This window comes from Armigeres subalbatus, chromosome 3 (assembly GCF_024139115.2).
Source record: "Armigeres subalbatus isolate Guangzhou_Male chromosome 3, GZ_Asu_2, whole genome shotgun sequence".
Lineage (NCBI taxonomy): Eukaryota > Metazoa > Arthropoda > Insecta > Diptera > Culicidae > Armigeres > Armigeres subalbatus.
In genome coordinates, this window is record NC_085141.1 from 88,367,798 (window position 1) to 88,391,503 (window position 23,706).

Sequence of the window (23,706 nt, forward strand, 5' to 3'; positions counted from 1 at the left end):
CCAATTATTATTGATGGCTAAAGAATAGAAAAAAAATATATAAAGAAGGTAATTTTGCATTATTTAGTGGATTTGGCATCATTTTGTGATGAAGGGATTTGCGGTATAATTAATTTTCATAAAAGGGTTTATTCAACATATTAGACAATTTTCAGAAAGATGGATACTGTTTATCAAAAAATACCAAACAAACTGTTTACGAATGGATATCATATTTCTTCGTCTCATTCCACACGCAGACTTCATTATAAATTAAATCATATCTACAATTGGATAATATCATTTTAAGTCATACGCCATTTGCTTTCATTGAAGAAGTTATATCTACAAGTCTAGGCAAAATGTCTATTTCTAAAGAAGGAATCATATCCACAATTGACATATTCAAACACGGACACGGGCAACCACCTACGTTTAAAGAAGGAATAACATCTTCTTCTTCATTGGCATTACATCCCCACTGGGATATAGCCGCCTCACTGCTTAGTGTTCCTTCAGTACTTCCACAGTTTCTGAAGTTTCGTGAATTTTCTAAGTCAAGTTGCCATTTTTGCATTCGTATATCATGAGGCTAACAGATGATACTTCTATGCCAAGGGAAGTCCAGACAATTTCCAAACCGAAAATTGCCTAGACCGGCACCGAGAATCGAACCCAGTCACCCTCAGCATTGTCTTGCTTTATAGCCGAGCATCTTATCGCTAGGCCGCCGGGACACCGGGATAACATCTATCCTTGTGTTGAAGGCTAGGTGGACTGTATGCTGCGCTGCTAGTCGGATGGATTGCCCGTTCCCCTCGTAGGACCGAGCCACGGATGGACAACACCGGTGGTTGCCGTCGCAATGGAGGCAGGTCTGGGACTGGCTGCCTGTTGACGATGGATCGTCCCTCTGGATAGGCCGAAACGGCCGTCGAAAATTATTTAACTCTTTCAATTGGAAAATTATTATTAACTCTGAATTGGCTCTGAAAAGAGCCGGTTGGAGTGGTGTTGAAAAGGGAGCGAACGTTGGAGCAAAACACAGAGCTACACAGTTTAGTTCTTCATTCTATGTATTAATTTTCTTCAGGATACACACAATTTCTTCGTAGCCTCGCTGCTACCACTACCACTACGCAACGCTTGCGATATCGGGCGACGTCGGTGACGATGCATCAGCAAGAATCAGCTGCACCACCCCTCGCACTCCTGCGGCTGTTGCTCGACGCACAGCTGCTGATCGCCGCACGGCTGCGGGTGTCGGGTCGGTCTCGTTCTCGCTCGTTGCTGGATTCCTTTTCGGGTCTGCTGCTTCGGCTTGCTTCGTCCGTGGCGTTTGAATAACTGAATGACGGTTGCAGAACAGCGCGCTGTTTTATAGTTGAATCGAGATGACTACTGCGCTCTGATTGGTTGATTGTATCTGACCAATCACCGTACTTCAGCCCGCCTTGCGGACTGAACACCTTGCTTTAATCGGAGCAAGCACCTTTTTTAAGAAATGGGTCATATCCACCATTGCTTCATTTCTGACAAACGCCTATTTTCAAAGAAGGGATCACATCCACTTTTGCTTTAATTTGGGCAAGCGCCTACTTTTAAAGAAGAAATCACATCCACCATTGCTTCATTTGAGGCAAACGCCTACTTTTAAAGAAGGAACCACATCCACCATTGCCTTAATCCGAGCAAGCGCCTTCTTTTAAAGAATGAATTACATGCACAATTACCCTTATCCGGAAAAGCGCCTTCTTTTGAAGAAGGGATCATATCGACCATTGCCTTAATCCTGGCAAACACCTATTTTTAAAAAAGGTTCACATCAACCATTGCCTTAATCGGGGCAAGCACCTAATTTCAAAGAAGGTATCACATTACCCATTGCCTTAATTCGGACAAGCGCCTTCTTTTGAAGAAGGGATCATATCCACCATTGTTTTAATTTTGGCAATCGCCTAATTTTAAAGAAGGGTTCACATCCACCGTTGCCTTAATCCCGGCAAGCGCCTGCTTTTAAAGAAGGGATCACATCCACCATTGCCATAATCCGGGCAAGCGCCTACTTTTAAAGAAGGAATTACATCAACCATTGCGTTGATCCGGGCAAACGCCTATTTTTAAAGAAGGAGTCACATCTACCATTACTTAAATCTGGGTAAGCACCTATTTTGGAAGAAGGGATCACACCCTCCATTGCCTTAATCCGGACAAACAGATATTTGAAAGAAAGGATCATATCCGCCATTTTTGCCTTAATCCAGGCAAGCTACTATACTCGGCTTATGTATGCACTACTTATGTACAGATTAGTTATTTTCAATGCTATTATCGACCGGATTGACCAAATTTCATGACCCCGGACTTTTCTCAATGGGGATTAGTAGAGAGCATTCTTTTGACATAGGTGCCCTCCCCGGGTTCATGAGTTTCGAAAATGTCTGTGTGTTTTTCCTTATTATTTGCAATGATGGTCAAATTTCTTCAGTAATCAAGTGCAATAAAGTTCTGGCGTCATAAAATAAAGTAGACACATGAAATATATCAAGTAATGATTTTCAACGTTTCCAAGTTATCTGATTATTGTAATTACCGATATCGAAAGCCATATCCCTGATCTAAGAGTTATGGTCATATTTCTTAAAATCTGATCACGAAATAAACACAATTGTGCCAGACAGAAGGGAAAATATCACAATAAACTGTAGACCTATATATAATAAATTTTATGTGTTGATGATACTGTTATGGAACATTCCAGTTCATCCTAAATATCTGTGAGTTCAGGTCTTGAATTCTACCATAGAAGCGAAAGGTAATGTGCACATAAAAATACTCAGAGTGCATCCTACTCATTTCAAAGACATCAAATGACTCATGGGATTTTTTTGCGTGCCCCATAGTGACATTCTAGAATGCGCAAAATGTTCTGAAGTTCGGCTCGTAAAACCTACGTAATAACGGCCTCCAAAATGTTTTCGGCAGCTATCAAAACCCTTGCCAACAGATCCTTGGATACTTGCCAAGAAAGGGTATACCGATCTTTCTGCATTTCAATACACTGAAGGCCATCCAAAACGTGTTTCTAATCAAGATCAGTTCAAAGAAATCAAATGACTTATTTGAAAATTTTCCCTGTGCCTCATAATGACTTTCTAAAATGCGCGAAATGTTCTGAAGCTCGGCTCGTAAGTCCTACGCAACACCGGCCTACAAAATGTTTTCGGCAGCTATCAAAATCTTTCCCAACAGATCCTTGGATACCTGCTAAGAAACGTTATACCGATACCTGCTAAGAAACGTTATAGCATCTCAATACATTGAAGGCCATCCAAAACGTTATTGAGTTCAGGTCGTCAGATCTACAATCAAGTAGAAAGCGCAATGGTTGTTTAAAATCAAGTTCAAGTCATCCTTCCCAGTTTAAAGAAATCAAATTACCTATTGGAAATTTTTCTGCGTGTCTCAAAATGACATTCTAGAATGCGCGAAAAGTTCTGAAGCTCGGCTCATAAGACCTACGCAACAACGGCCTCCAAAATGAATTCGACAGGTATCAAAACCTTTCCCAACAGATCCTTGGATACTTTCCAAGAAAGAGTATGCCGATCTTTCTGCATTTCAATACACAGAATGCTATCTAAAACATTCTTGAGTACAGGTCGTCAGATCTACAATCAAGTAGAAGCGCAAAACTTGATTCAAATCAAGCGCAGGTCATCCTGCCCAGTTCAAAGAAATCAAATGACTTATTGGAAATTTTTCTGCGTGCCCCATAATGACATTCTAAAATGCGCGAAATGTTCTGAAATTCGGCTCGTAAGACCTACGCAACAATGGCCTTCAAAATGTTTTCGGCAGCTATCAAAACCCTTCCCAACAGATGCTTGGATACCTGCTAAGAAACGGTATACCAATCTTTCTGCATTCCAATACACTGAAGCCCATCCAAAACGTTCTTGAGTTCAGGTTGTCAGATCTACAATCAAGTAGAAGCGCAATGCTTGTTTCAAATCAAGCTCAGGTCATCCTGTTCAGTTCAAAAAAATCAAATGACTTATTGGACATTTTTCTGCGTGTCCCATAATGACGTTCTAGAATGCGCGAAATGTTCTGAATTTCCGAACTTCAGAACATTTTGCGCATTTTAGAATGTTATTATAGGGCACGAAGAAAAAAATTTCAATAAGTCATTTGATTTCTTTGAACTGGGCAGGATGACCTGCGCTTGATTTGAAACAAGCATTGCGCTTCAACTTGATTGTAAATCTGACAACCTGAACTCAAGAACGTTTTGGATGGCCTTCAGTGTATTGAAACGCAGAAAAATGAAATCCTTTGGTCAGACAATCGGGTGGTTGTATCAAACACGAACATTTTCAAAGCAGAATTTCGTCACCAAAAATGTGTCTTGTCATAAGACAATATGTCATAAAACGAGTTGGAGTACTATCCTATTTAATTCAACCACTTGATTGTAATTTTACAGATATGTACGTATTTCGACCTTAACACTAAGGTCGTTTCCGGTATACCGAACTTTGCACGACTTAGTCATCAAGTGGTGGAAATCAATGGGATGATACAAGCTTGTCCTATGACAAATAAAGATATTCCATCAAAAAACTCTATAAATATGTTTTATGTGTTACTCACCTGTTGATGTTCAAACGCTTCCAGCATGCATGCAGATCAAAACAAATATGGAGCACTTTATAACTTAATATGATTGATTCACTGTTATCCAACGCGCCGTGATTATGATGAATTTATTCGGAGCCCAGAGCACCTGAAAAATAGATAGAACAAAAAAAAAACAAAATATATAAATGAACCACGAAACAATAAATTATAATTTCTTGACTAAATTGATGCTCAGCTTCATTAGTGGACTATGGTAAACGTTCCCGACGAACAAGTTATTGTGATCCTGCATGAAATTGGCAAATCATCGTCGGCTGTAAAACAGATCATTAACCTTTAATCCAGCATTTTAACTTCACCCTTCGAAACACATTGGGGCTGCTTGGCTGGCGCATTTCAAGTACACCAGCAGCGGCTGCTGTGAATTGTCAATTCCAGGTCTGCTGTCGAGGCTGGTTCGTCACATGTTTTTCGGTTGTTTTTGTTTGCGCAAGGACATCATTCAAGTGAGGTTTTATGATGCAATTACTCTCCTGTGTTGGGGACGACGGGAGCTCGATGTCCCGAACGGACGCCCCTGATGGAGGTCGGTGCAATACAAGTAATGGGCTGAATTATGATTACGGCAGTTGCGATTTTCCCTAATTTCCCGAAGGATTTACGAGCGCAGGGCAGTGGATCAGAAAAATTGCTTGTATCGCCATGTGAGTGCGATAGGGTTTTTATCATGCGGAATATGGTACGAGACCGATAACTGTGAAAGTTAGATGAGCATTTTTGAAATCGAAGCATTCAAATAACAATAATTTTATTATTAATACTCGAACGAACGGGATGCCTCTGTACGAAGAGGCATTGCTCACGCGTACCAAAATGAGTATGATAATGCTATTATATGGTCTTAATGGAAGATGTTAAAATCCCTTGACGAGATGATCGGATTTGTATTTATTGATGAGCGCCTTTGTGCTGCTAATGCCACTGTCAGTTTCACATCAATTTATGGTCGGTTAGTGGCATGCAGTAGGCACCATAATGTTTCTTCACATAAGCCATAATCCAAAATCGATATTTGCCACGGTGTTGTCTGAGATAATTTGGGATTCCTTATGTGACATAACTATTTAATCCTTCTGAATTGCTACTGTCAACCAAAGTGTATGGTTTATGCTCATCCTTAACATTAGTATTCAGTGCTTCGTACATAACCCAATCAAAGGCGCATATAAAAATTATACAAGGTGAGGTGAGGGATAATAAAGTCTGATGTAAATCATACTTTGTTTACACTACGACCTATTTCACTTGATGTAAATTTTACTTATGACTAATCACAAAGAATCCAAAAATAATGATAAGTTTTGTCATTAAATGTAGAAGTCTGTTCACTCGTGTGGTATCACATCATTCTGTAGTTTGTTTTTCTCTTGATACTCAGTAAAAGTGAGACAAGTACTGGGAACTGTAGTTCATGCCGACTGGCTCGAAGACATTCAAGATGACAGCTATGATGATAACAGAAAAAAAGCTGCCAGCTTTCATCCTACGACTGACTCTCATCTCAACATCCAATTCGAGGAGTACCTGATATCAACCAACAGTACGGTTTGTCGATGACTGTGTAACCGCCCAACCAGATTCTATTTGAAGTAAGTTGCCTCAGGCTTGCTCAGGTAACTTTGAGGACGACGACGACGACGAACGATGACATTAAAAGCAACGACGACGTTCAGCTTCAAGTGGCTCCTCGTGTGGTCTTTCATAATCACAAGTGCTTTTCCCAGATCTGAATATCTTACCAATGCCGCTTGACATTTGCCCGTATCCTAGAATTTGGGAAATGTTGTGCTGCTGAATGTGGGGCAGAGACATCAATGTCCTTTTAATGTAACTTATATTATTATTTATGGAGAAGGTGCTCCAAAAACATGCTCTTTAATTATTATTACTTTTGATAATATGACGATTATGTAGCAATTTAAATTTACTAATTGGAGTTACTCTGTCATTAATTATAAAATAATCTTCCACTTTTTTTATGGCAAATTGGTTATGTGTCATGAAGAAACGTTTCAACATTCCATTTTAAAATTCATTTTGAAACACAGCCGCAACATTTTAGGATATGTTAAGAATGTCTAATAAAGAATGATAATTGATCGAAAATGCTTTGAAATTTATTTGGAATTGCGAAATGTATGATTTGAATAATTCTGATTTCTACACAGAATAGAACTTGATGGTTGAATGCTTTGTTTTTTTTTCTTCAATCAACTTTTATTTGTTCGTCAACATTGATTGTATGAATTGATTGCCCCCAATAAACTGCTTTTAACAGCTGAAATCGTATTAAGGTTAGAATTAGTCTGATCAAGGGCCACATTCAGATCCATCTATTATTAAACATCTAATCAACAGGGAACTGAATAAATCAGACAAGCCAACAAACAACGCCCGCATAATCAGTGTGAGAGGCCACCTCAGGATTTCTTGCAATGCTATAATGGGCCCTTCAGGTCAATTGTTGCCGTCCACACATTCACTGTTTTTGACCGAACCAGGCAATGTTATTTCGTAGAAAGAGGTCTATTTATATTTATCGCCCCCTTCTTAGCCGAAACAACCTGTGCGGGTCGAAAGAAACATTATTCACGAGAAAGGAAAAAACCAAAATAACTTTCCACTTCTGTTGATCCTTATACGAACCACCCACCAGAATAACATTAACTCAGGATAGAATTATGGTAAAGTGGTGAGCATAGAGTTGATTTGCTATTACTTATATGATATTTTGTAATCATGTTGTTTCATACATTTTCTCATAAATTACTGTTCGCTGTATTGCATTGCAAGAACACATGTTTTAAATCATCTTTTTTTCGTGGTATACCGTTCTCGAGACATTGCTGCATGGTAGCTTAGTGTCCATAAAATTTCACAGATGCAAATAAATACTTTTAAACTCTTGGGACTTCCAAGGCTCCGATTCGTATTTACTATGCCCACATAGATCTTACAATCCCAGATGAAGATTGATACTGCCTGCGCCCACATGGATCTTAGTTGTTCATTGATAGTTGTTATGAAACAAGATTTTTTCTTTGTTCCCTCAGATGCAGAATGAAATTGTCTGAGCTCCACGTGGAGCAGAATGAATTTCGTCCCGTAAAAGCATCAACTGAAGTTTTGAGCAACTTGTGTCAGGGGTGATTGGCAGTTAAGTATCCTTTTTATATTCGTATGTGGGACAAGTACGAACGCATGAGGTCCGAGATAATGTTCTTCTCGAAATTTTCCCATATCAGAAACCAGTCACCTTAATCATGACTTACGTGTCTTAATGCTGAGCTGCGGAACATTGCAAGACATGAATAGCCTGTAATAAATTGAACTTGTTAAGTACACTCTCACAAACAGATACATTGAAGGAACGATGACGTTTAATTTTATTGTAATGAACTTGTTTATTATAGTCATTTTAGATGCAAACCTCTAGCTCTACGATTCATTTTTATATTATTTAAACTTTTTTAAATGCAGCGCTGATTCAGATATTCATCATCAGTGTTTTTTTGCTAGCAAATACATAAAAAAAAAAGAATATTAACCCTTCTATGAATGACACGTTGAAGAATAATGCATTTTATCTGTACTTCACCGGAAAAACAAAAGCGATGATGATGAATATTATTACCTTACCAGGTGTGCTCTCCTGGCTCAACTTTTTAATCATATTTGTTTGTATATAAATTTTACCGAGCATATTTTATTTTGCTTCAGCATGACCGGAAAGAGGAGCATTGTTTCGCATTCCGGGCTGCAAGTTTTTCTCACAACCTGTTTGGTAGCCGCACAGAACAGTGCAGCACCTTCTTCTCTGAAGTGTATTAAAAATGTTTGCTTGCCCCCCCTCCGTGTCGATAGCAAGCGGAGCACTCGTAGGAAAAGTTTCTTATTGCTCGATTATTTCTAGGGTGCTTTTCTTGACACGATTCCCTGCACCAGCCGATGATTGCATGATGATAATACGTGCCCTCTGTGAGTGGATGTAGCGCCACATGACGTCGCCGGTTGTTGGAAAATGCTAAAAATCAATGATTTATAATCTCATTATTCTTCGAAATGTGTTAAGCACAAAATATCTAATAAAATTTATATTTAGCTTTTTTTTATTCCGTTTCTTTCCAACTTATTGCGATGCGAGCAAATCTTTCAACTAGAAGCTTCTTCTCCGAAATGAAATCAAATCCAAATCTCACCCTTCTCTAATTTACCAGTTCTTTCAACCCGTTATTTATTCATCAATTATTTTTTGGTTTGCCATCTTATCTCGTTTTTTTCTCCTTAATTTTCACTTTTCTGAATCCACTGGGTTTTTATGTATTCAATTGATTTATGTTATTTTGTTTTTAAGCAATCTGGCAACAATATTTGCTCATTTCTTTTTTTTTTTGCAAATTTTTATTTTTTTTAAATTGTTCCAAATCCAATCCAAATCCAATCCAAATCCAATCCAAATCCAATCCAAATCCAATCCAAATCCAATCCAAATCTAATCCAAATCCAATCCAATCCAAATCCAATCCAATCCAATCCAAATCCAATCCAAATCCAATCCAAATCCAATCCAAATCCAATCCAAATCCAATCCAAATCCAATCCAAATCCAATCCAAATCCAATCCAAATCCAATCCAAATCCAATCCAAATCAATCCAAACCAATCAAATCCAATCAATCCAATCCAATCCAATCCAAACCAATCCAAATCCAATCCAAACCAATCCAAACCAATCCAAACCAATCCAAACCAATCCAAACCAATCCAAACCAATCCAAACCAATCCAAACCAATCCAAACCAATCCAAATCCAATCCAAACCAACCAAACCAATCCAAACCAATCCAAACCAATCCAAACCAATCCAAACCAATCCAAACCAATCCAAATCCAATCCAAACCAATCCAAACCAATCCAAACCAATCCAAACCAATCCAAACCAATCCAAACCAATCCAAACCAATCCAAACCAATCCAAACCAATCCAAACCAATCCAAACCAACCAAACCAATCCCAAACCAATCCAAACCAACCAAACCAATCCAAACCAATCCAAACCAATCCAAACCAATCCAAACCAATCCAAACCAATCCAAACCAATCCAAACCAACCAACCAAACCAATCCAAACCAATCCAAACCAATCCAAACCAATCCAAACCAATCCAAACCAATCCAAACCAATCCAAACCAATCCAAACCAACCAAACCAATCCAAACCAATCCAAACCAACCAAACCAATCCAAACCAATCCAAACCAATCCAAACCAATCCAAACCAATCCAAACCAATCCAAACCAATCCAACCAATCCAAACCAATCCAAACCAATCCAAATCCAATCCAAACCAATCCAAACCAATCCAAACCAATCCAAACCAATCCAAACCAATCCAAACCAATCCAAACCAATCCAAACCAATCCAAACCAATCCAAACCAATCCAAACCAACCAAACCAATCCAAACCAATCCAACCAACCAAACCAATCCAAACCAACCAAACCAACCAAACCAACCAAACCAATCCAAACCAATCCAAACCAACCAAACCAATCCAAACCAATCCAAACCAATCCAAACCAATCCAAACCAATCCAAACCAATCCAAACCAATCCAAATCCAATCCAACCAACCAAACCAATCCAAACCAATCCAAACCAATCCAAACCAATCCAAACCAAACCAATCCAAACCAATCCAAACCAATCCAAACCAATCCAAACCAATCCAAACCAATCCAAACCAATCCAAACCAATCCAAACCAATCCAAACCAATCCAAACCAATCCAAACCAATCCAAACCAATCCAAACCAATCCAAACCAATCCAAACCAATCCAAACCAACCAAACCAACCAAACCAACCAAACCAATCCAAACCAATCCAAACCAATCCAAACCAATCCAAACCAACCAAACCAATCCAAACCAATCCAAACCAATCCAAACCAATCCAAACCAGTCCAAACCAATCCAAACCAATCCAAACCAATCCAACCAATCCAAACCAATCCAAACCAATCCAAACCAACCAAACCAATCCAAACCAACCAAACCAATCCAAACCAACCAAACCAATCCAAACCAACCAAACCAATCCAAACCAATCCAAACCAATCCAAACCAACCAAACCAATCCAAACCAATCCAAACCAATCCAAACCAATCCAAACCAACCAAACCAACCAAACCAATCCAAACCAATCCAAACCAACCAAACCAATCCAAACCAACCAAACCAACCAAACCAACCAAACCAATCCAAACCAATCCAAACCAACCAAACCAATCCAAACCAATCCAAACCAATCCAAACCAATCCAAACCAATCCAAACCAACCAAACCAATCCAAACCAATCCAAACCAATCCAAACCAATCCAAACCAATCCAACCAAACCAATCCAAACCAATCCAACCAACCAAACCAATCCAAACCAATCCAAACCAATCCAAACCAATCCAAACCAATCCAAATCCAATCCAAATCCAATCCAAATCCAATCCAAATCCAATCCAAATCCAATCCAAATCCAATCCAAATCCAATCCAAATCCAATCCAAATCCAATCCAAATCCAATCCAATCCAAATATATTCAAAATAATTGTAGTCCACGTCAAATCCTAACCGAATCAAATCCAAATTAGATCCAAATCAGATCCAAATTCAATCCAATTTAAATCCAAATCAAATCCAAATTAAGAACAAACCCAATCCAAATTAAATCTTTTCCAATCATAATTAAATCCATATCCCATGCATTATAAATCTAATCCAAACGAATTCCAACCCAAATTCTAACCATATCCATTGTTTTCAATCACCATTAACCATTACTGTTGTTGCTTAAATTTCGTTATTTTTATTTATGATAAATGACGGGGATGACCTTTTTTAATCATGCACACGTGGGCATGAATCTCGCTCGTTTACTTTGCCAATTTTTGGACTGACAAATTGATTGGTCGATTAGAGAACGTGATAGCTAAATAATCACTTCGCAATAAAATGAAAAATATAAACATATGAGATTCAATAACCTCTTATGTTAAATGAGTCTTAAGTTCTGCATGCTCAATTAATTGAATTGGGTTCTGAGAAGGTGTTTCTAGAAGAGTATGTGCCTTCTGCCAAGGAAAATATAATTTTATTACGGGAACTGCACATTTTTGTAAATTGATTCCAGCGAACAGATTCTCAGCGGCAATTTGCGATACAGTTTCAATATGTAAACATGCGTCGATACCTAAAATCGAGGATGCTTGGCTTTCGCTCAAGAGGTTCACCATAATCAATCATCCGATATCGATGAGATTTCGTCAGCAGCGAAAAGCCTGGTTAATTGAGTGGAAAAGTTTACGTCACGGTGCAGGTCTTCGACCCCTTTTCACTGGTACCGAAACGTTTCATAGTCTCTGACTGTTGATGGAAATATGACTTGCACGAAAAAGCTTTTTTCATCTTTTTACGTAACTAATGTGAAATATCTGTAGTACAAAGCTTTTTTAAGTGCTGCTTAGCTGTGATCTTTGAAACCATTCCCACTCTCCAATATAGATTAGACGTATTTCGACCGTTATTTCGAACACATTATTTCAGTAACAAATCCACATCTCATTGTACTTACAAGAAGAATTCGACATAGAAAATACCTGCAGCAATTCGGTTTCCTATACAGACCACGCTGGCATTTGACTCATCATAATATTACCATCTTTGTACGAAGTCGATAATTTTCACCATTCCACATAGTTGCTTTTCGACGAAAGGATTACCTTCTTCAGCGGTTTCCCAAGTTCTATCCATCGAAGTCAGACGTTGTCTAGTCCAATTACCTTTACGGGAGAGCAAAGGATAGCAAAAGTGAAAATGAAGTAAAACAAAGCTCCCGATGATCAGAAGCAGTTGAAATTGGCGCTTGTTAGTGAACTTTTTTTACAGGCCTGGAAAAATACGTGTGGGAAAAAGGTATCAAGCTTTGCGAATTGTAGAATAAATCTAGACCAACATTTGAAAAGGGTGTAACAGCCAAAATTTATTCCTTCTGATTCCTCGTCTACATATATAGCTTTATATGTGGACGAAGAATCAGAAGGAATAAATTTTGGCTGTTACGCCCTTTTCAAATGTTGGTCTAGAAATATAAAACATACAATAAAGGGTATAAATGCTCAAAATGAAGATTTGAGTTTTGTCACGTTTTGATCGCATCGCATCATACCACAAAGTGCTGTGCCATCTTATTGAATATGCTCTATTTTTAACCACCTTCCCTCAAGAGGTAGGTTTGATAAATGATGCGGCGCAAAGCCATATCCATGCGGGCGGATGCTTAGTTAGCAATTGTTTATGACCTTATCGGATCCTGTTTCCATGGTTTTCGCTGAGCGACTGGTGCTTGTTATCGCTCTTGGCATCGCTTGTTCGACAGAAACGCAACATGAAGTCGGTGTCGGTCGATGGCAATTCGAAACGTTGTTGTCGGTGTGAGCGTGTGTCATCCGGAAATGTGATATGTTGTGGGGATGTAATAACAAAGATTTCGTCGAATGGGTCTCATGATACATTTAATTAATCTGTTTAGTAACACGAACCAGGCAACTCTTAAGCAACGCAATAGGCAAACCATTGCCTTTCGTCATATCGGTTACGGCATTCGCTAGTTTTAGCTGGAATGATGTTACTATGTTCACATCAATTTGTTCCCTCAAAGCTACTATTTTTTCTGTGCATTCTATATTATTGTTCATCTTAGAAACTTTCGGTTTTCATAACAAAAATTATTAGAAAAGGCTTTGTGGTATATCTAAATGGCCTGACAAAACGATGAAATAATCATAAATATTATCACGCCTTTGGGTTGGGGTTCACTAAATGGATGCTTTTTATGTTTTTGGGAAGCGAAGATCATAGTGATACAGCTCGCAGATGAAAATACCAAAACGATTCTGTCTTGCTTTTTTTGTACAGCATGTGCATGCAGGGGTATTTGACAAATAGTGAACCTCAACATAATATTTAATTGCAAAAAAGAAAAATTTTATACCATTATAATTAATAAAAGTTGTAATGTCTTCGTTTTGTGAATTTAATGAAATACGTAAATATTTGAATTAAATATTAATATGAATGCAAAGTACACATTTATTTTTTATTTACCGGGATCTCAGCAAAATGTTGAACTTTTACCGAGAATCGCACAGCCGTGCCTCAGCAAACATGTTTTTTGCCGAGATTTCTGTCAAAATTGCTGATAATCAGCAAATAATTTGCCGAAAATCAGCTAACAAACGCTATTTTTGCCGGAATATCAGTTATTTATTTTGCTGGCGCACGGCTGTGCGGATTTTTGCCGAGCTGCAGAAATAAAAACTGAGTGTGTAAAACTGCTCCACGAAGAATCTCACGTTCTTTCCCAATAATATTAAATGAAGAAATACTAAAAAAAATTCTACCACCAACCAATTTTCATTGATACAAATAATATCTATAATATTTTTATGTAATAAAATTTTTAATCTTTGAAGTTTTTGGTGATTCATTTGGCGTTCCAGTCTGCTTTTTGAATGAAAAATAATTATATGTTTTCTTCTTCCAACGTTTCGATCCTTATTGGATCTTTTTTTGGTTTGATAAAGTGTGCAACAACAGTAATTTGCGGTTCAAATTTTGAATTTCCTAATTTTATTTTTTAAAGTTTTTCGGAAAAAAAGGGGTAAAAACCAGACAGAGAAAGACGGTTGAAAGTTATAAAACTGTACTTGACGAAAAGACGACAATATTTTCGAATCCTTGAAAAAGATCCAATAAGGATCGAAACGTTGGAATAAGAAAACATATAATTGTTTTTCATTCAAAAACCAGACTGAAATGCAAAATGAATCCCCGTAAAGCACATCAAAAACAGTCGACATCATCAAAACTCCAGAAGGCAATAAGGAGTTTAAATTTTTAAGAAAACAAGTCAAAAGAAGACATTCCTCAATAATATTTTCCAAACATCGCTAAATCTTAAGAACTTCAATAATTTTCCAATGTATTTTAAATGGAATTATCATTGTCATAATTATTATAAAAATGGTCATTGGTATTGGCTTAGAAATTGTTATTATTGCTAGAATTACGATTGTTTTGAGAATTAGAAAATTTGAAGGGGAAATAAGATGAGGAAAATTATAATCAAATTATGCTGAAGGTTGAGGATCAAAGCTGAAGCCATAACTTTTTGATAAACTATTATGTCTTTTCTTTTGATAAACAAAGTTATTATCGTTTACATTTAAATCCTTATTTAAACTGTTAATAATCGATCAATAACGGGCTTGGTGGTCATATGGCTTATACGCAGAAGGCCGTGGGTTCAATCCCAGGCCCGTTCCATTCCTACTACTTTGTATCTTTCCATATATTTCTCATGTTCTAGCTAGAACTGGAAATGGGCTTTCATACCGTTTCCATCATCTATCCCTATACCTACAACTTGGTTAGTTCTAGCAGGTAACTATGAGAATTCGAAATGGGCAAAAAAACTCGTTTCGGCATCCAATTAGTATATACACCACCCTTTTATTACTATCACATTGGCAACTCGTTAACCAAGACGAACCTCTGCCATAAAACCTAACCCCCAGATTCCAATAAAATTCCGCAGGAACTCGTGGCAAGTGCAGAGGTGTTCTCGGCTTGCAGTGGACGAGTGACTGCATCATCAATTCCTTCCCATCCCCGATGACCGTGAGGACGTGGCCAGCGCCGTCATCGACCATCCAAAAAATACTAGAGCTCTTGGACTGTGCACATTGAGGTTGGAGAGCAAATCCCATGCTTCCATCCATTGGTTCCCTGTGCAATTGCGATTGTTCTTGTTGATCACGGAGTAGCAACTACGAAACGCACGGTCATCATGCTCATGCTCATGCTCATGCTCATTTTAAACTGTTAATAATCGATCACAAATTTCGTATAGTTTTAGGAACCGAGGATTTTTTTGTGGAATGTCTATGATTTCGGATATATCCCGGGAAGCGCTGGGGCTACCTCACCTCCCTCCCGGAAGAAATGGTCACTAGCAGATCGGCTTTCAAATCAATCTTGCGACATGTCAAACTTGATGATTTTGTAAAACAAATACACTGAAGTAGACCTGTGCGCCGATTGAAATTTTACCTGCGGCATGATAGATCATTCTCAGCCAGCGGCGGCGGCGTGGTGGCGTCACGCTGTTGGTTATCGGCGGCGGCGGCGGCGTGGGTCAGCGTGAACTAGTTTCAAGCTCCAAAATTTCTCCAGATTTTTTTTAGAAGTTCCTTAACTTATTTCATTTGGACAATTCTTCAGATATTCCTCCGGAAATACCTCTGGAAAGTTCCTCCAGGAATTCATCCGGAAGTTCCTCCAGAAGTCGCTCCACGAATTCCTCTGGAAGTTCCTCCAGGAATTGGAAGGTGCTCAAGACGTTCCTTTCGAAGGTCCTCAAGACATGCCTTTCGAAGGTCCTCAAAGAAGTCAATCCGAAGGTCCTTCAGGAATTCCTTCGGAAGTTCCTCCGGAAGTTTCTCCAGGAATTATTTTGGAAGCTCCTTCAGGAATATTTCGGGAAGCATCTCCAGGAAATCCTCGGAAAGTTTCTCCAAGTATTATTTCCGAAACTCCTTGGAAATTTCCATTCAAATTCCTCTAGCAATTCCTCAAGACGTTTCTTCAGGAATTCCTTTTGAAGTTCCTCCAGTAATGCCTCTGGAAGTACCTTTAGGAATGAATTTGGAAGTTCCTTCAGGGAATCTTCGAGAAGTTTTCCAGAAATTCCTCAGAATGTTTCTCCAAAAATTCTTCCCGGAATTCCTAGCATTCCATCCAAATTCCTCCAGCAATTACTCTGTAAATATCTTCAAGAATTTCTTCAGAAGCTTCTCCAGATGTTCCTCTAAGAATTGATCCTGCAGTTCATCCAGAAAATTCTCCGGAAGCTCCGCCATGATTTCCTCCAAAAATTTTTCCGAAGGTTTCATCAGAAATTAATTGGGAAGTTTCTCCTGGAATTCTTCAGGAAGCTTCTCCAGGAAATCCTCGGAAAGTTCCTCTAAGAAATCTTACAAGAACTAGTTTCTCCAGGAACTCCTTCGGAGGTTCCGTTGGGAGTTAATGTGGAAGTCCCTCAGATAATAGATGGGATTTTTAAAGTCATTAAGGAATACTAACTCATTAAATTCCAGTTCCCTCCATGATGTTTCACGAAGGACTTCAAAAATGGAGCCGCATGTAAAAAAATATTGCTGAATGAGATTTCATCTACCCCGTTCGCCGAATTTATATGCGTTTACCGATATTTAAGTTTAATCCCAAAATAGGAAGTACAGCTCTTTTGCATTTTGATTGGTAATATTTTTCACAGTTTTCTAAATTATCAAAAAAGGGTTTTCGAAATTTTTAAAAAGTCTCCAAAATTCAGTTATTTTATTTACAGTTTCCAAGTAACTTTCGAAAAACTACCGAAACATCCGTCATTTTTCAAATCATCGTACCGATCTTTTCAGTCAAATAAATTACCGAATTTCGAGTCTCTGTTAAAGTGCGTATACTTGAAATTCTCCCGACAATTCTCCTGTCTTCTCTTCCTCGAGCTCCTCCAGGAGTTTATTTGAAAATTACTCAGGGGGAAAGACGGCTTTGGCAGGTTTTGTTCTATTATTGGAAGGGGGGTTTTTGTCGACCAAATTTTATGAAATTTGGCCACAATATTCTTTGATATGCAAAGAATGTTTAGGCCAAATTTGAGCATAGTCAGTCATAAAAAAACCCCCTGCCAATAATAGAATAAAACCTGCCAAAGCCGTCATTCCCCCTAGTACTTTTATAAATCTTTCTATTTCTCGGAAAATTGCTTCGGAAATTTATTTCGAAATTCCCCCGGAATAGTAGTGTATAAAAAATCTTCTAGGGACTGCTCCGGTATATTCCTCCGGACGGATTTTTGTGGGATTATTCAAAGGAATTCTTAAAAGATTTCTTGAAGTCCTGAAGGATTTCTCTAAGAAATTCCTTAAGAAATTCGCAAATGAGTTTTTGATTAAAATCCCTATAGAAATTGTAGAATAAATTCATGGGGCAATTTTCGATTGAATTTATGATTTTCTAGAAGAACCTGCCCGATCTTGCTCGAGTTGTTTTTTACCAAGGTGATATAAGAACCCAGGTTTTTTACGACCTGTCAATATTTTAGTTGATTGCAGCGTCGCACTCTAGATCGATTTCAGTTCGAGCTTGATGGTTCTTTTAGGAAGTCATAGAAACGCAGTAATTTTATATTTATTCGATTTTTCCAGCAAAATATTCTAGCATTTCATGTATACAAACACAGCTGTTCCCAAGAAGATTCGATTGGTGAAAACATATTGCAAATAGGTCATCTCGTTCGTGAGTTATGTTGCCTCAAAGGAAATGCGAACTCATTTTTATATAAAGAAGAAGAAAATAAAAGAAGAAGAAGATTTCGCAATAGACTTCCTGGAGGAATACTTGAAAAAACGTGGTAGAAATTTTTAAGAGAAATTTGAAAAGGAATTCTTGGTTTAAATCACTGTAGACATTTATAGACGAATTCTTGAAATAATTTCAAGTAGATATCTTTATGGGCTTCCAGAAGGTATTTTCAAAGGGTGTTTAAAAGAAATTAAAAAAACTTTTTGGGTTTCCGAATTAAAACAATTGATTTGAATTGATATGAAATATAAATATGAAATGATTTCAGACCGAAACACTTGAGAAATTCGGATAGATCGATCTTCGCATTATCGATTATTAGCCAACTTCGTGTTATATATACAAATGATCAGGGTTTGAAATGCCCATACAAAATGCTTAACTTAGCTTAGCTTAGCTTGATTGACTGTACTCATCGTAGTTGCTAGTCGTGATTGGCCGAGAAACAACAAATAATGCAGAGCTCACCAATTGAATAGTTTTCTCGGGGCTAGAAAGCTATTTTCACTGTACATGCTTCGGAGTTTCTTTAATTCAATACCAATAAGGATGTCGGCCACGTCCTCACAGTCAACTAGGATAAGGGGAGGAAAATTAGTTCGACACTCATGGCTACAAGAAACCTAGGAATCTTCTGCATCTTCATGAGCACACTGGAAAGGAAAGTATGTTAGTTGGGAAGGGATTTAAAATCGCCTTGGTAAGCGACTAATTATTTCTTTTAAACGACGCCATATTCATAATGATACAAAAACGGAAAAGCAACGCGTGTCTTACGTATTTTCTCGAAGACTGATTCGATATCTTAACTGCTTCGCGACGACTAAAACACGCACTGCACAACGCTTGCTCGATGGCTACTGCAAACCATTGAAGATCGCGCTTGATTCGACGGGAGCAAAACGCAATACATGCGCATGATCCACCAAAACCAAACACCAAAAATCAGGTTAGAAATTGCCATACAAAATGTACGAAAAACCATTTCTTCGGAGAGATTGGATTTTGTTTTTGAATTTTTTCCAGTTTCATTGTAAATAGAAGAAAAATCGAATATAGGGTATCTGTTCCATTATTAATAACATGCTCCTTTATCAATAACATTCGCAAACAGGCAATTTAGGCTCAATTTGTGTCGCGTTTTGTTGTTATCTGGCATGCTTACTGCTGAAAAAAATCACAAAAATGAGAAATAAAACAATTTGCTCTCCAATTCTTTGTTCTCGAATGGTATTGATTTGAGTACATGGTATGAATTCTGCAAAAGTTTGGCTGTCTATTCTTAAATCTCATAAGCCTTCTTTTATTTACATTTCTAAAATATTAGACAATACATAGTCTAAAACTGGTCCAATGGACCAACAAATTATCGCAATTAAAATTTCACAGGGAAATACTCAAAAAAAATCTATGTAGTGCGATTTTTTTTCCAAACTTCAACTATAGGACAACTTATCCTGGCTATCTCATTACCATAATTGGATGTCAGCTTTTATCAATACATGGTGGTCTGATTCTTTAATATGCTTGACTAAAATTTTCAATTCATTTTGGAATACTTTGGTTTTCTATCTCTCCACTAACACCCACAAGTCCAATTGAACTAATTCAGTTTTGACCATCTTATATTAGTTTTTGAGCGTGACGGCTGCATCCACCTGGTAGGTATACTGCACATTATGAGGCGGAAAGCCGATGAAACTGAAGGAAGGAAACCTGAATTGTGCACCTAGCTGTGAAACTGCCTTTTGTTAAATAAAAGTCATGCGAACAAATTTAGTAGCAACGATGTGCATTTTCGTTGCCTCGTCGAACATAATTTATGATTCATGAATGGTTAGCATGAAGGTCGTGTAACATTTAAAAGTCTGTTTTTTGAGTGAAATCATAGCTTTTCAGTAAGACTTTGCTGTACAAAAAAGCAAGAAACCAGAAAAATGTTATCGTGCTGGGGCTGTGATGGTTGTGCACAGCTTTTTATAAGATGACGGAAATGAGGAAAAATAAGTTTCAGAACAGCTCCGTCGACCAAGTGTCCTAGTCGGATTTTCATCACTAGACCAAGGGCGAGCATCGTGTTGAGGGTGTTTTGAGAACGAAGCGATGTTGAGGATGCATTGATTTTTTTGATATTTGGATAGAAGGGTCAAAACGCACCTGTTGGGTGTTGGGTAAAACGACTTGTTGTTCCTATCGATTTCCATATCTTTTTTTTATTCTTTATTATTGAGTTTTTCAGCTCAAGGCTGGTTCATCTCTTCGAGATTTTAATATCTGATTTCATAGATATTTACTTTAAGATATGTAGTTCGAGAACTCTGAACTGCTATAAACATCTATTGAAAGGGATGATACTTTTAATTTAGTATGTGACCAGACCAGAAAAGTTATGAAAGTTTAAACAATAATAATGGTAACCAATATATAGTCCATGTTACCTGCGATAATATGTTAATTAGAATTATGTAGGAGTTCTGCTCTGATTTGTCAAGCGTCGGTGGTTCTGGTGTCAAGATTGTTTCGTAATACTGCAATCGTAATATACCTTCAACGAACGACGTACATACAGACTATTTCCAAGGGGATTGGCTGGAATAACATTGTAGCCCATGTACATTCTTTGAACAGATTCCCATACCAGAATCTGGGCTCTTTCTGTATCCTCAATTCAGCCTTCTGCACCGCTAAGGGAGAGGAATGTTTTAATTAAACCAAAATCCCGTTGCTCCGATGCGATGAGCTGTTACTGCCAGGCTCAACCATCGTCGGTCGTCTGCATCGATGACGTAACGTTGAAAATGTAACAAAAAGTGTTGAATGCACGCGTGTCGCAATCCAGAGTAACTGCTTGGCTAACGGTTGAAAGGATAAAGTCACCACCCGGGGAATCAAATATATTTCAGAGCGACTACTTAGTGTTAGGAAATTGATTCGCCGGACAGGAGATGGATTTAGCTGGCGTTTATTGTATTAGATTTTTATTGCAACAACTTGATTTAGCTAAACGAGAGTGCTAACAAACCTTCGTTCGAGTATACACGCGTGTAAGGTACACCGGGGCAAGTTGAAACGGTTTTTTCAAAGTTGAACTTTAAAGTGCTATAAAAAAAATTTTGTATATTGAAATTACTTTTTTATGTGCATCGTTTCAACTTGCCCCGCGTATCGGGGCAAGTTGAAACACTGCGCTACATACAGAGAGAAGCTATTTTTTCCGTATTAAAATCACAATATATGTACTCAGTGAGACTCAAGATGCACGAGGTTGTAAAGGTAACTAAATTCGCATAAGATTCCCATGTAATTTTTTGATGATTTTGATTTTCTTTCTAGAAACTACCCTAAAATTGTCTCCTGTTTAAGAAAAACTGATAACATAGTAGGCTTTGTTCTAAAATTTTTAAAACCAAATCCCAAATTGTGTCGCCTCATCTTGATATTTACTCGCATAAAAGTCACATTCCAGATATTGATATTCTTTTATTCAAAAAATAAACCTAAATATGGTCCAGTCAATTGTCTCATATCAATATATACTGTGGGACATCGGAATCCGTACTCTAGACTAGACTATAGTAATCGAATGCAAATGAAACGTTTGTCATTGACAAGGGAACATGAAGGCTTCTACTTTTGAAGTGTTTTACATTTACACTTAAAAACTACGAAAAACATGAGAATATTATGAATTAAATCAACTACTCCTGAAGCGAAATCCGTCCACCGCGCACGAATTTTGAATCAAAGGATCATAATCCGTATAGATATTTTTAAACTAAATATTTAAATTGAAGCAGACTAATTAAACAAACTACCATTGTAAATAGTTCAATACGCACCTTGAAAAGCGATCCCTTCGATTTGGAGTCCACTTATCTTATGTAATGATTCGCAACTAGCAATTTAAAAACAGTTACCTTTGGTGCTATTATGCTCTACCCGTAGAACAATGGCGGCAGAAACTCCGCGTTTGGTGGGTGGCGACTTGTTTTTGATTTTTGTTGTTTTAATTTCAAAGCCTACTTTCCATTTCAGTGCCCTAAAAGCTTACTATCAAGTATCTGAATTTTAGAAAAAAATTGCGAGGGAGACGTTTTGAATCGTTGTTTCAACTTGCCCCGCACCACACATTTCTATTTGCCCCGATGGGTTTAAATTGCGGAGCAATTTCAAACGACCGAAATACAAAAATTAAAACGGATCTCCCATCGATTTTTCATAATCATTATGTTTGTTCAACATTGAATGATTACCTACCGTGAAAATTTGAGGAAAGCACTCTTCCAAACATCATTTTGAGACCTGTTTTATTGGTACGTCAAAAAGTTGTTTAAAATTTTGCAAAGGGCGAAAAATAAACATAGGCAGGGATTGCGTTTTTGTAGCTGCAATCTTCCGGGAATGGCAGTCAGAAGGTGCGTTCAGGGGAGTAGTTTGTTGTAAAAAATAATCAGGACATTGGGTCATTACCGATCCAAATTACAGCTTCCGTTTCAACTTACCCCACATTTCAACTTGCCCCGGTGTACCTTATAAAAAAGAATGATTAAAGAAATGAAGGACTTCGACTTTTTTGAAAACTAACGGTACGGAACCAAACCCCCACAAATACATCCGTGTATCTTGTACATCATATTTCATGAAATAGATAGTTGAGATAACATCAAACTTAAAACTGTGAATGTGTGCGATGATTATAGGGGAGAACAGTGCATAATGCACCCGTGGGGCAAAATGGCCTCACTCATAAAATCACTCATATAATCTGTTGAAGGACATTAATGGACAAATATTACCATTACAATTCATAATTAGTTATCTATTATTGAGCTCCATTGGAAAAAGTGAGGAAAATCCCTTCATATTCACTCAAATTTAACGATTTGCGATTTTTCCACCTCATCCGTAAGATTGCAGTTCAATACATTAAGAAAAAACAAACTACCATGCGTTCACCATTATTTTACATGCAATTGAGTCATTTTGCACCACCATCCGGGCATTTTGCCCCACGCCTATTTTTCAAACATTTTTTTTAAATGCGTTAGAACGTCATGAAAACCTTATTGTTTTGAATAGAAGATCATTGTGAAATGTAGCTGGTTTTGTAAATTTTGCATCTACACGTTGAAATGGTCTGTATTCTTGTTTATATTGGTGAAATCATCGAAAAAGCTTAAGGGGTTCATTTTGGACCGTTCTCCCCTATCATTGTGAAAAGATGTAAATACACACCTCCAATGCCAAAGCATGCCTGATTGCTTCAGATTCAGATTTACATGCTGCGTCATTGTTGACACATCTATTACAGTTCCCAACATAAATAATTCAAATGGCATATTTTATTCGATGAAAGACTGCCAAACCCTCTTTTCCGTTTTAAGACTTGACAAGGTACCAGTTTTAACCATGCTTCGGGAAAGAATTGTCCTCTCTTCCACTCACATACATTTAACCATTTTTGGATAACCTCTGTCACGAAGGGTACGGAGGGTGAGAAACACCGTCTGCAAATAAGATAGGGGATAGAATTTTTAA